The sequence below is a fragment of the Papilio machaon genome, chromosome 17 (genome assembly GCF_912999745.1).
Source record: "Papilio machaon chromosome 17, ilPapMach1.1, whole genome shotgun sequence".
NCBI classification, from domain to species: Eukaryota; Metazoa; Arthropoda; class Insecta; order Lepidoptera; family Papilionidae; genus Papilio; species Papilio machaon.
The window spans coordinates 7,111,911-7,123,725 of record NC_060002.1 but is presented as its reverse complement, the minus strand read 5'-3'; positions in this window follow the sequence as shown (position 1 = coordinate 7,123,725).

The following is an 11,815-nucleotide window of genomic DNA, read 5'->3' as shown; positions in this document are numbered from 1 at the left end:
TACTTATGTTTTTTTTTAATTTCGCGAGGACGAAGCTGCGGTCGACAACTAGTAATTAATAAATTACAGTAATAGAAAGAAAATTAGCCCAAATAAGCTCCAAAATACTACACTGAAAATAAAGTGAATCAAATACAGATGGCAATTTAAAGTGAAAAGTTCAGATCAATCCGTATCAGTTACGGAAATAAAACATCCCAAATATATTGAATCAGACTAGCTTTAACAAATCTGAAACCTTCGACATTCAAGAGACAAATATGTAGATCAATGTTATAAAAATAAAACAGTTCCAGCCGAGAAACACTCGAAGTAGGTCACATGAATAATTATTCACAAGAGAATTCTCAAAATAAATACCCAAGTTGAGATACAATATGTTTGTATGGTAAATCTATATATATAAAAGAAAGTCGTGTTAGTTACACTATTTATAACTCAAGATCGGTCGAACTGATTTAGCTGAAAATTGATGGGGAGGTAGCTTAGAACTAGGAGACGGACATAGGATTTTTTTTTATCTTGTGTGCATTTTTTTATTCCGCGCGGACTAAGTCGCGGGTAAAAGCTAGTATCTTATAAAAATCGTAAGTCTACTGTCAATACTCTTGTAAAAGAATTATATTGCCATCTTCCTTTTTCTCATTGAAAATATAGAGATAACAATACATTATAATACAACTGCATAAATACATAATTAATTATAATACTTTGATCTTCATTTATCTATTAAAATGTAAAATAAAAATTATCAAAACAATTGACTGGAGACTAAACCAAAGTAACGGCTCTGAGCTACATGACTAAACTAGCTGTCACCCGAGACTCCGTTCACGAGGAATTTAAAAAAAAAACTTAATAAACTAGTAGTCTATGTGTTCTTCCAGTCTATGCTTTACCTCTAAGCCAAAATTTCATCTGTTCGGAAGATACCTTGTAACAAACATTCTTCCATCTAAACATTTAAGCATTTATAATGTTAGTAAGATTAGTACACATGATGCTAAACGAACGAACGAAAGTTTTCAAATCAGAAAATAGACTATGCATTATAGATTGACCTTTTTACATTCAACCTAAATTCCATATAACTTTTGGATCCCTGTCAACCGGGACGAAACAAATCAGCAAATACAAATTAGTTTTCCTTGTGTTGGACAGAAAGACAATTTCATTTATTCTTAAATAAAAGCGAATTGAAAGAATAACGATTTATCTTGGAACTAAAATAAATGCACAATTTACATAAGGTTGAAAAAAGTTTAGTAATTTCAATGGAATAATGAAAAAATATATTAATAACTAGCTGCCGCCCGCGACTCCGTACGCGCGGAATTAAAAAACAACTTTGCAAATAGCCTATGTGTTCTTCCAGACTATCTTCTACATCTGTGCCAAATTACATCAAGATCCTAACATATGCCTTCAAATAAACATCCAAACATATGCATTTATAATATTTGTAAGATTTGTATTATTAACTTAAGGTAAACTTAAATGTTAATTTATATAAATTTTATAAAAAAAATGTTATTTGTTCGCGATAAAAAAAACTTTTAAACCATCATTTCCATGCCCTTCGCTTCGGATTTTTCATTACCGTATGTACTAAAAACTATAAAAGTATTAAATCAATTGTAGAAAATTATTTAAATAACAGACATATGTCGTATTTACTAGTAAAATAGGTGTTTTATTCATCTTACTAAGCGAAGTCGGAGGAGGCAACTACTTCGTTATAAAATAGCACCCAACATGTACAACCCTTTGCGGTTTGTGGGTCTGCACGACGAGTAAGTTGGATCGCTAAATGTTTCCGCGGTTCCCTTATTTGCTCGAATGTGGATTCATTTGTGACGTCACTCTTGTGTACCAACGCGATGTAAGTGTACCGCTAAGACCTACCACTATATTTAGTGCTTCTGTTTAACTTGTCTAAGAAAGTTTTCAAACAATGTAATGTTTAACCGTACAATTGTCGTGACTTAAGTATGTACATTTTGTTATTCTCAGAAAGTACAATATGTACAAATAAGCGGCTGTGGATTTCTAACACTGAGCATGACATAATCATATATAAAACATGGACGGGCTATAAACCGTGGTATTTTGTGCCTATTTGAATTTAGCCATTTTGGCGCTGACGCTTATGGTTGGTGGTAGAGGTGAGGATTCTAACTAATAATAGAGATAAAATAAACAATCAGGAACTTCAACAGGCAGGTAAAATTAAGACGATGCAAAATCAATCATATCCAAGCAATGACCTATTCACTTGTAGAGATTATTTGAGTTTTCTACAGTTAAAATAATTCCTTTGATAACACGATTGTGTTGCATTTTTTTAGCAAACTTTAATTACAACTATGTTGTTCTGTGTAGTAATCACTTATCTAGCCATATCGTGGAGCGGCGTCGTGTTGGGTGCGAAAAAAAATGTCTTACGACTGTAAACAGTTGTAAATATTTGTAAGATAAGGTCTAAAAATGAAATGAACAGAGAAAAAGAAAAAATGCTTCGCGTGACAAACGAACGCTTCACGTTGTCAACTTCGCGTGATCGAGTTATTACCAAGTGCAAGACGTTACAATATTTGGAATACATAATTTTAAAAACTACAGTCGACATTTAAAAAAAGTATGTTGATGAAAAAAATTTTATATATTTTTTTTATAAAAACCGTTTAAAGAAACATTTCATAAAGTCTAGAAATAATGTATTATTTCGCTTCTTCATAATGGGAACGAAGTAAGTATTGATAATTGTCATCTAAACAAAACTTAATTAATTAACGAAAGGTGTAGAATCACATGCTTTTTTTAAATTCCACACTTTAGTGAAATTGTTTATTTTATAGATCTTTTCGTGGTTCAATATCTTTTAAAATATTAATATCTTTCATTAACATCAGCCTTCGAAAAACATTTTGATAAAATCGGTAAATATGCTTACTAATGTATACAGAATTTACAAGCAATAAATGTTACCAAATGTCATGACAATGAACGTTTTCATTGGAACAATATTATCAACTTGTGTACATCGAAAACGTTTTTGAATAATTGATAATCAGTTATTACAGTGATTTCCTTTGTCCTTTTGATATTAGAAGCACCGTTATTGATATTATTTTTAAATATTCATCATTGAAATGTTACTATAATTATACTTGACTTACTGAAAATAAACATAATATTAATAGTTAATTGCACTTTACTGCAGTATAGTATAGAGTATTGATTGATAGAGATTACATTATACATAGATCAACATAAACATTGTAGATCAACTTGTGCCAAGAAACAGTGGTAGATCCCGCAACAACAATATTTGTTGGGTGCACGAAGTGGTCGGGTCGACCGGTACAATACCACGACCACACAGAAGACAGGCGTGAAGTGGAAGCAATTCCGCGTTTCGTCTGATGAGTGTGGTACCGGAGGCCTAATTTTTGTCCTCTTATCTTTCCTATAAAGAAAAGGATGGGAAGGGGAAGTGGATTTAGCGGAAGAGGGGACGCATAGGAAGGAGAAATATTCTCTTTCTTTGCGTCCCCTTCTCCGTTGATTAAAGGTAGGCAACGCATCAGCATTTGCGGATGTCTATGGGCAACGGTCGCCTCGCTATTGCGGCGAATCCAGGTGGCCGTTTGCTCGTTTGCCACATTATGATATAAAAAAAATATATGCTGTGCTAATGAAGACAGTAACTTTGGATTTTAATACGCAAATATAAAAAATATCGTTCAATAATCCCAAGACTTTAAAATAGATGATAATAATACGTTTATAACGTAGCAATTTAGATACAAATTTGTACTTAAAAGTTTGAATGCAATATTTTTGAATGAAAAAACTTAACGTAATATATCACATGCCGGTGTTATGAAATTTGCAATTCTATAGTGTAAATTGTAAAAATTTTATAATATTTATGTGCTTAATAATTTTGATAACATTGTTTCGTATTAAATATTATTCTGGTTGGAAATATTAATGTTACCACAATATTCTACCAAAATAAATTCATTCCTACATCAGTTATAAATAACATTCGTCCTGTTTTATTAGAACCATTTTATATGTTAATAATAAAGCTTCTACCTTCATCTATATACTCTTGAATTTTCAGTTTTCATAAAGATACACATACATAAACTTGTGCAAACAATTAAGTACTTATATCTAACTTGAATATTAGGAAAAATGTCTTTATCAAATTTCTTTTTTTAAAGAAAAAGCGCGAAACCTCTGTTGTATAAAAGTTCAGTTGAATGAACCTAATTTAGTATGAAGATCGATGAGCGACCTTTTACATACGTTAACAATATGACGTCATTTATCAATCTCCCACGTTACGAGCAAACGGACGACCTCTAACACGTGTAAATCTATATCTAATATTTGTGATACAAACCCTAATATCGGAACTAGTTAGTTTTAATAACAGTAGGCTTTTATTGCCAAAACACCTGTAAACTTTTTGAAAAAAAACGGAGATAATTTGCACGTTTTTTTTAAGAACAACTTTTCAGAAATTTCACATTCGAATAAATATCGCAACAAAAATCATTCAATGTTCTAAAGTTCAGATGAAAAATATTTGAATGCAAAAAAATGAGAACAATTTACAAAGAGGATTGTGGCGTGTTATGTTATTTGCAATTCTATTATTCAATCGAATCATTTTGTTCCAATTTCGTTAAAAAAGTATTTTTATTTTGCAATAAAAATAACGCATATCGTTATATCTATTTACAATGCAAACCATTTTGAAACTACGTTGAAAAGCAAAAGTTTGATTGTATAACAAAGTAACATAAAAGATATCAACTACGAAATGCATTTATGAAAACTTCTGTAGCATATTTACAACACTTATCGTTGGTTTCTGAGACCCAAATCCCTGTATAAAACATTTTTCTTCTCTGTTTTGGCAAAGATAATGAGAGTGATAATTTATATTGGAACGAAGTTCCTTATCGCGCGTTGTGAAAGGGGGCTAGACGGAAAAAATTCTTACGAAAAGTTGTCACGACACTTTTTGCTATAGACCAATGAGCGCTACTTCACCATGGCAACGACGTGACAATATATAACGAAAATTCATACAAATAAAATGTACTTCTTGTGAAGACTTAAGTTTTTTATTCATAGAATAAACATTGGTTCCTTCACTAATCAATTGAAAGGAACTTCGTTCCATCCGGGTGTCCCTTGACACCTCTCAAGTTTTTTTTTATACAGGGATTTTGGTCTCAGAATGGTTTCGTTGGTACGAATTAATAAGAGTTAGGTACAATGTAAAATTTATACAATGTAAAACAATGCCAAGATTACATGAATAAATAAATTTGTAGTAAATTATTTTTTTTTAAATCCAATAAAACGGCTACTTCATAAGTATATTTTAACTTCCAACACGAAAATGTCGTCTGTAAAATATTTGAGCAATAAAAAGTCGACCGCAGCGCCGCCCCGCGGCCGCAATGCGAACGCATTTGTTATACTTAGCGGTTAACTACGACTGTTTTAAAATTTACAAAAATTACCTTTTCATATTATTTCCAGAAAAATATAGCAAAGAAAACTTTCTACGAATTTTTAAATGAGTTATTAGTTAACTTCAAAAAGAAGGAGGTTATCAATTCGACTGTTTTTTTATGTGTGTTACCGCGAAGCTCCACACCTGATGCTCCGATTTTGATAAAAATTATTTTAATCGAAAGGTAGTGCTTGCAGATGGGTCCCATTTTTTTATTATTACAATTGAGGAGAACTTTAAAAGCTTTTGAATGTCTAATGTTTTTATGTCTAAGTAGAATTTAAACAATTTCTGATAGAGCAAACCACGATTACAGTGCTCCTCTCACCGGGCCAGATAACTTTGTTGTACTATATTTGCGAGTAGTGGTTCAAAACCCGCCTTCAACACAAACAAAACGAAACGCTTACAATAAAGCTCTAGATCAAATACGACGCCCCGAGTGCGAGGGAGCCGGAAGTTATGAACAAATATGATATTGACATACAGTGGAAGCGAGACATAAGTTATGAGGTAAGAGCAAATAGCGCGCGCCCTCTGGGATGTTTACAGACATATCGCTTCATCAAACCCGAACGTAAACAAAGAATTAAGAAAATGTTGATTACAATGATTAGATATGGAAAATAGGACGGATTTAACTCGAATCCTAAGCGAACCATTTAAACAATTAACAATTAACGAACTAACAACTAAACCTCTCTTAAACTGAGGTAAGAAAAATATTATAGAGTAAAATTACGTTTATATTTGAGATAATTTCAAGATCTACAAAACGTAGTAAACTACTGAAATATGTGAAATCCTTATTAAGAACCAAGTTTATTTAAAAACATTATTTTGTCTTAATTAAGTCAGACTTAGTACATGGACACAAAAGTGCTAACTTACCAAGATATGAGACCTTCCTCTAAGTACGTGACAGAATTACAAATTACAATATCCCAGTTGAACAAAAGTACATAAATGAATCAGCATAGTTAATTATTTAAGATAAAGCATTATTCTATTTCGAAATATTAACTATCCCCGACCTCTTATTAATATTTGGACCCTTTGGAATTGATAATTGTTGAATTGCGTTACGCTAAGTGCTACGATGAGTTGGGTAAACGAATAAAGACCTTAGCATTGTATAAATAAGAGTCATCATCATTACAATACTTTCCTGAGCTACTAATATTAATACAGTAGAATTCGTTTATTATGACATCGAAAGGAATTGACAAACACGTCATAATAAGCGGACGTCATACAAAGCATTTTATGGAAAAAAAACCGTTTTTATGTAAGCCAGGGCCGCTGATAGGTATTCCTTTGTTTCTTATGATTTTAAACCACTGAATTAATGCTTGATCAACATTTTCTTGTCGCAATTTTCGAAGCCTCTTCGGTTTCAAAACATTTGAATTGAAGGATTGCTTAATGCGGTTCTTGTTTTTAAAAATCATTGAGATTGTCGAATGACCCGCGCCAAATTCCTTTGCGAGAGACGAGTTTGATTCTCCATTTTCTAATCTGCATTGCACCTTTCTCCTCAATCGTAAATGCTTTACGCCGCGCCGTTTAGATGAATTTTTTTCACTCTGCGTGACCTTCAAGTGTCAATTACTCACTGAGAAACTGAGATTCAAAACAAAAATGAGCCACGTGCCGAATATCATTGGGAATCAGTGAACATTACCGAAGGTGTAAAGAATTATGTCGGCCATTATAACCGGACATAATAAGCGACATGTCACTGTAAGGAAAGTCATAATATCCGACTTGATTATAAGAATTTTATATGGAAAACAAACTTCCTAGTGCAATTACGTCATAATAATCGGTTGGTCAATATAGGCGGAGTCATAATAAACGGATTCTACTGTAATGGGACTTTTAACATAAAATATTCTACAATATTTTAATCAATTTTTTTCCGAAGAAAGGACATTTTTTTCTCTTCGAAAGTTAGATACACAAACAAAAACTTCAAAATGTCATAAAAGTAAAGAAGTCAGCGGTTTAATTTCTATCATATCGAGTCAACCAAGCTGCACTGGGCCAGTGTGGTTGACTAGGCCATAGTCAACCACGCTGGCCCAGTGCGGGTTGGTTGACTTCACACATATCATTGAATTTCTTCTCAGATATGTGCAGGTTGCATCACGATGTTTTCCTTCACCGTAAGAACGTCGGATAATTTTTACTACACGATGACATGGAATTATAGCAATAAAAGAGTAAATTCAACAACTTGTATTATTAAAAGTCAAAGCAATCAGTTTTCATGACAGACCACTGTTACAAAACTAGACAATGGAAAATGAATAATTTAGAATATAATCGGCCGACCTCAGACTGTAGAGCCGAGCGCCATCTGTTTTAAACTTACTAAATTATTCAATACGTTTTCTCTTATGTCTGGTTTTCATTTCATACATTACATTTGTAAAGCTTGAAAAATTAAGATTATCATTTCTTTAATTCGATTTTTAAAAAAAACATTTGCAAAATACTTAACGGATGTTTAAAATTTTTTTACCAGTAAGAAGTAAGAAGTATTTTGACTAACCTAAGCTTGTATATTTTTTTTAACTTACCTTTCGAAGATCGCTCGTTTTAAAATCATACAATTTATAATGCAATCGGTACTAGAATATTTTAATTTTTTCACAGCTATATCGGCCTTAAATCGCAATATAAAATTGAGATTCAAAAAGCAATCCGAGCTCAGTGGATTCTCATTTTAATAAATTATTCTGTACGAATTCTAAAAGAAACTCGGTCTCTATCTAACGGATAAATCTCACGAATCATTTAAAACGTCTACTAGAGTTTATTGCACTACGCAGAAATGTAAGTAACTAAGTGGAATTTAAAACTAAATTTATCAATAATTTATTAATACTTAAAAGAAATAAATAATTTAAAAAAAAAACTAACGTAACTAATTTTATTTTAAAAATAATGTCAAAATTATTTTAATTTAACACCTATTATAGTCGTTGCGCTGTAACTGACTAATTTAAACTTGAGTTTGTTTATATTTTAAGTTTGATTGAGGATTTGTAAGGACATCGACGATTATCCACAAGTGCCACTGATCATTTGCCATACTTAAAAGTACATCATCCACAATCTCGTCAAATTAAATTAAACATCAAATCAATGATAAACCATAATTAAATAAATATTAACAAGAAATTATTTGCCTCATAGACTTCAGCATCGCAACTCCCATTTCAATTTAATACGATTTTCCATACAATTACACGTCTGAAATGAAATATTATTTAGAGTATTAAGTGGATTGAATGCAACTGCGGAGGCGAAGTGGAAACAAAATGGCTGCCGACCGCACAACTAGACTCAGCTCAAGGAAGACTTTACCACTTAGAGACTATATTGAAATATTTTGTCACTGAATAACTATAAATTAAATTAAGTAATAAAGTAAAATTACATTAATTGTTAGTAAATACACTTGTATCAATAATCCTTAAAGTCAATGTTTCAACACATTAGAAAATTGTAAGCGTATTTTTAATTATAAAGTTTATTCAAAAACCTTAACCACAATTTGAAACCAGTAAAACATAGCTCTCAGTCATAAACGGTTTCTTTAAAGCTTTAAAAATCCTGTTAATATCATAAACCAATTAATTTTATTCCTTAATAGACATTTTGTAATTAGTTTTCATAATTAGAAGGTATTTTTCAAGTTTTGTATTCACAACTGATATACGAGTAATGTTTTTCGCGGGTATATATATATGAGTCATTTTAACTCATTATAAAGTATTGTGAAACTTTAAAATTAGTTTTGTCCAGTGTTAACCAAAAGTCACAACCTTAGCAAATAACAAGTGAGGGTTTGCTGAGGGTGGTTACGGCCGAGCTTGCGGTTGTGTTCAAAACTTAACTTAAAGTTAGTTATAATGAATGGAAATGATTTGAAAATTTTATACAAAAGACCTTTTGCAATTGCCGCTTCTATGAGACTACTAAAGGGTAACTTTAAACTGATTCATTGAGATTGCGGCCACACTAATTGTTTTAAGATTGATTATTTATGCCAGTAGTACGTGACTTAAGTACATAAACTTTGGTCAGAAACGGAAAAATATTCATAAAAAATATATACAAATATCTAAAACACCTATCTCGAAATATGTTACATCGCGTACTCTTATTAAATAAAATGTTCAATTAAGTAACATACAATTTAACACGTATGAGGGAAACGTGTACGTACTTAAGACTAAAACTTCTATCAGTCTGCGGTAGTTTGTGTTAACGGGCACGTTCTTGACATCACTCAGAGGAGAGTGACGTCACAAGGACTGTTTCGAGGGATTTAATGCAATGTACCCTTCCTTTGACACCCCCATTCTTCCACGATGTAACGTTCTGTAAAAGTATGATAGAAAATGCAGACAGAAGAAAGAATATACGAGTATATAAATAATTTTGCCAAAGATTTTTTAACCGTAGGTTTCCAGTACTAAATCACCTACATAAAATTAAAATGTTAATTTTGTTCCATCAAAAATATGTAGAAGGGACAACGATATATTTTTATGAATGTGTTTCAGTAGTGAAAACTCACAATTAGAGAAAACAGAACAAACCAAATAGTAAATGTTTTTGTTGAAACAAGAGCAGTGATATAAAACAGTGTCAGAACACATTTAATAATTGTGTGAGCACTATCTGGGCCAAGGTGTCGATATCTATTGAGGTCGACATCATTGTTGCTTTCATTTTATTTTATTACAACAAAATGTGAAAGCTTTAACGTTAGCGAACGCGCTGCAATATAATGTATAAGTCCGTTCTATTATTAGAATGATTCAAGTACAGAACATAATATTTATTTATGCATTCATGTAGGCCTAAAAATCTTTCGACCGTCATATTTTTTAGAATCACAATAGAAATAAACCCTAAATTTAAAAAAGGAATAGAACATGATTCCTGTTAAATTTTATTACATCTTTAGAGTAATTTAAAAAAACACTACATTCAAATTAATTTGTATAGCCTAAACAAACCTCAAAATGAAAACAGTAACTCAAACGTACCACAGAGTAAAGCCGATTGTGTGTTGAAGCTTACTTACAGACTTTGAAATACCAGTACCCTAACAACTTGAATATAAACTGTGGAACTTAAAATCATTTTTGTTTTTGTGTGTTATTTATATTTAGATTGACCTTAAACGGAATTTTCTCCGATTCTAATTAAGATAACATATTAATTGATATTAAAAATACATTGAAAACACGTTTACTTTAAATTTATTGAACTGATGTAATCAAATTAAATCGATAAAAATGTGATGCAAAAATATGCACATACTCTACCTATTTTATACTCCCTTTATAAATTACATGTGTTAATCTTTAACTTTACTTTAAAACATTGAAGATATTACGTAAGTACGAGTAATATTAACGTCGAAAAGATGAAAATTAATCTTGCAAATTGACTCCGTCTTGTTTAATTTCGTATAGCAAAGTACTCGGGAATTTAATTACGAGTCAGTAGGTCCAAATCTCATTTTAAACGTTGGAATGTATTATAATATCACGGTCGTATTTCTAATTCATTTCGACTAAAGACGAATTTGTAATTAATGGTTAATTTTATTACAAATTAAATATCTTAAGTTAAAATAATTAAAGCAATATTATTTATTGATATTCAATTGTTTGAAATAAAGTATTGTAATTTTAACTATTTGATTAATTTTTAATTCGCTATGTAGAAATAAATAAAATGTCACTCAATCACAAATGCATGATTTAATATTTCAAAACTAAAGGATTTTATTTTTTAAATCAAACAGTTATCAGATTTAAATAATGTAACGTTAATAAATAAAATGAAAAACGCTTTATTTCGCTTTAGTTATTTCCAAAGCTTAAGTAGTTATTACTAGATATTTCTTCTCAGTATCGTGTAAGTAGGACGACGACATGTCCTCGCTTATCGAGGCCGCAGACTCACCCCCGACCCGCTTTGTATCCTAAATGTATCCTCAGGTTACATCCTTTGAGATGACGTCAATGACAAAATGGCGTAGACCCCATTTCACTTCAATGGACGTCTGATATTATATTTTTTACTACGTTTCCTAATATTAATAATATTAAAGATATAAGGATATTTATGGAAAAAAGAGAGTAATTAAGTAATGTTATAAACAGGAAAAGAATATGTTTTTGTATGTCTATATGTCATATATATCTTATTGTCGATTAATATATCACATATTTTACT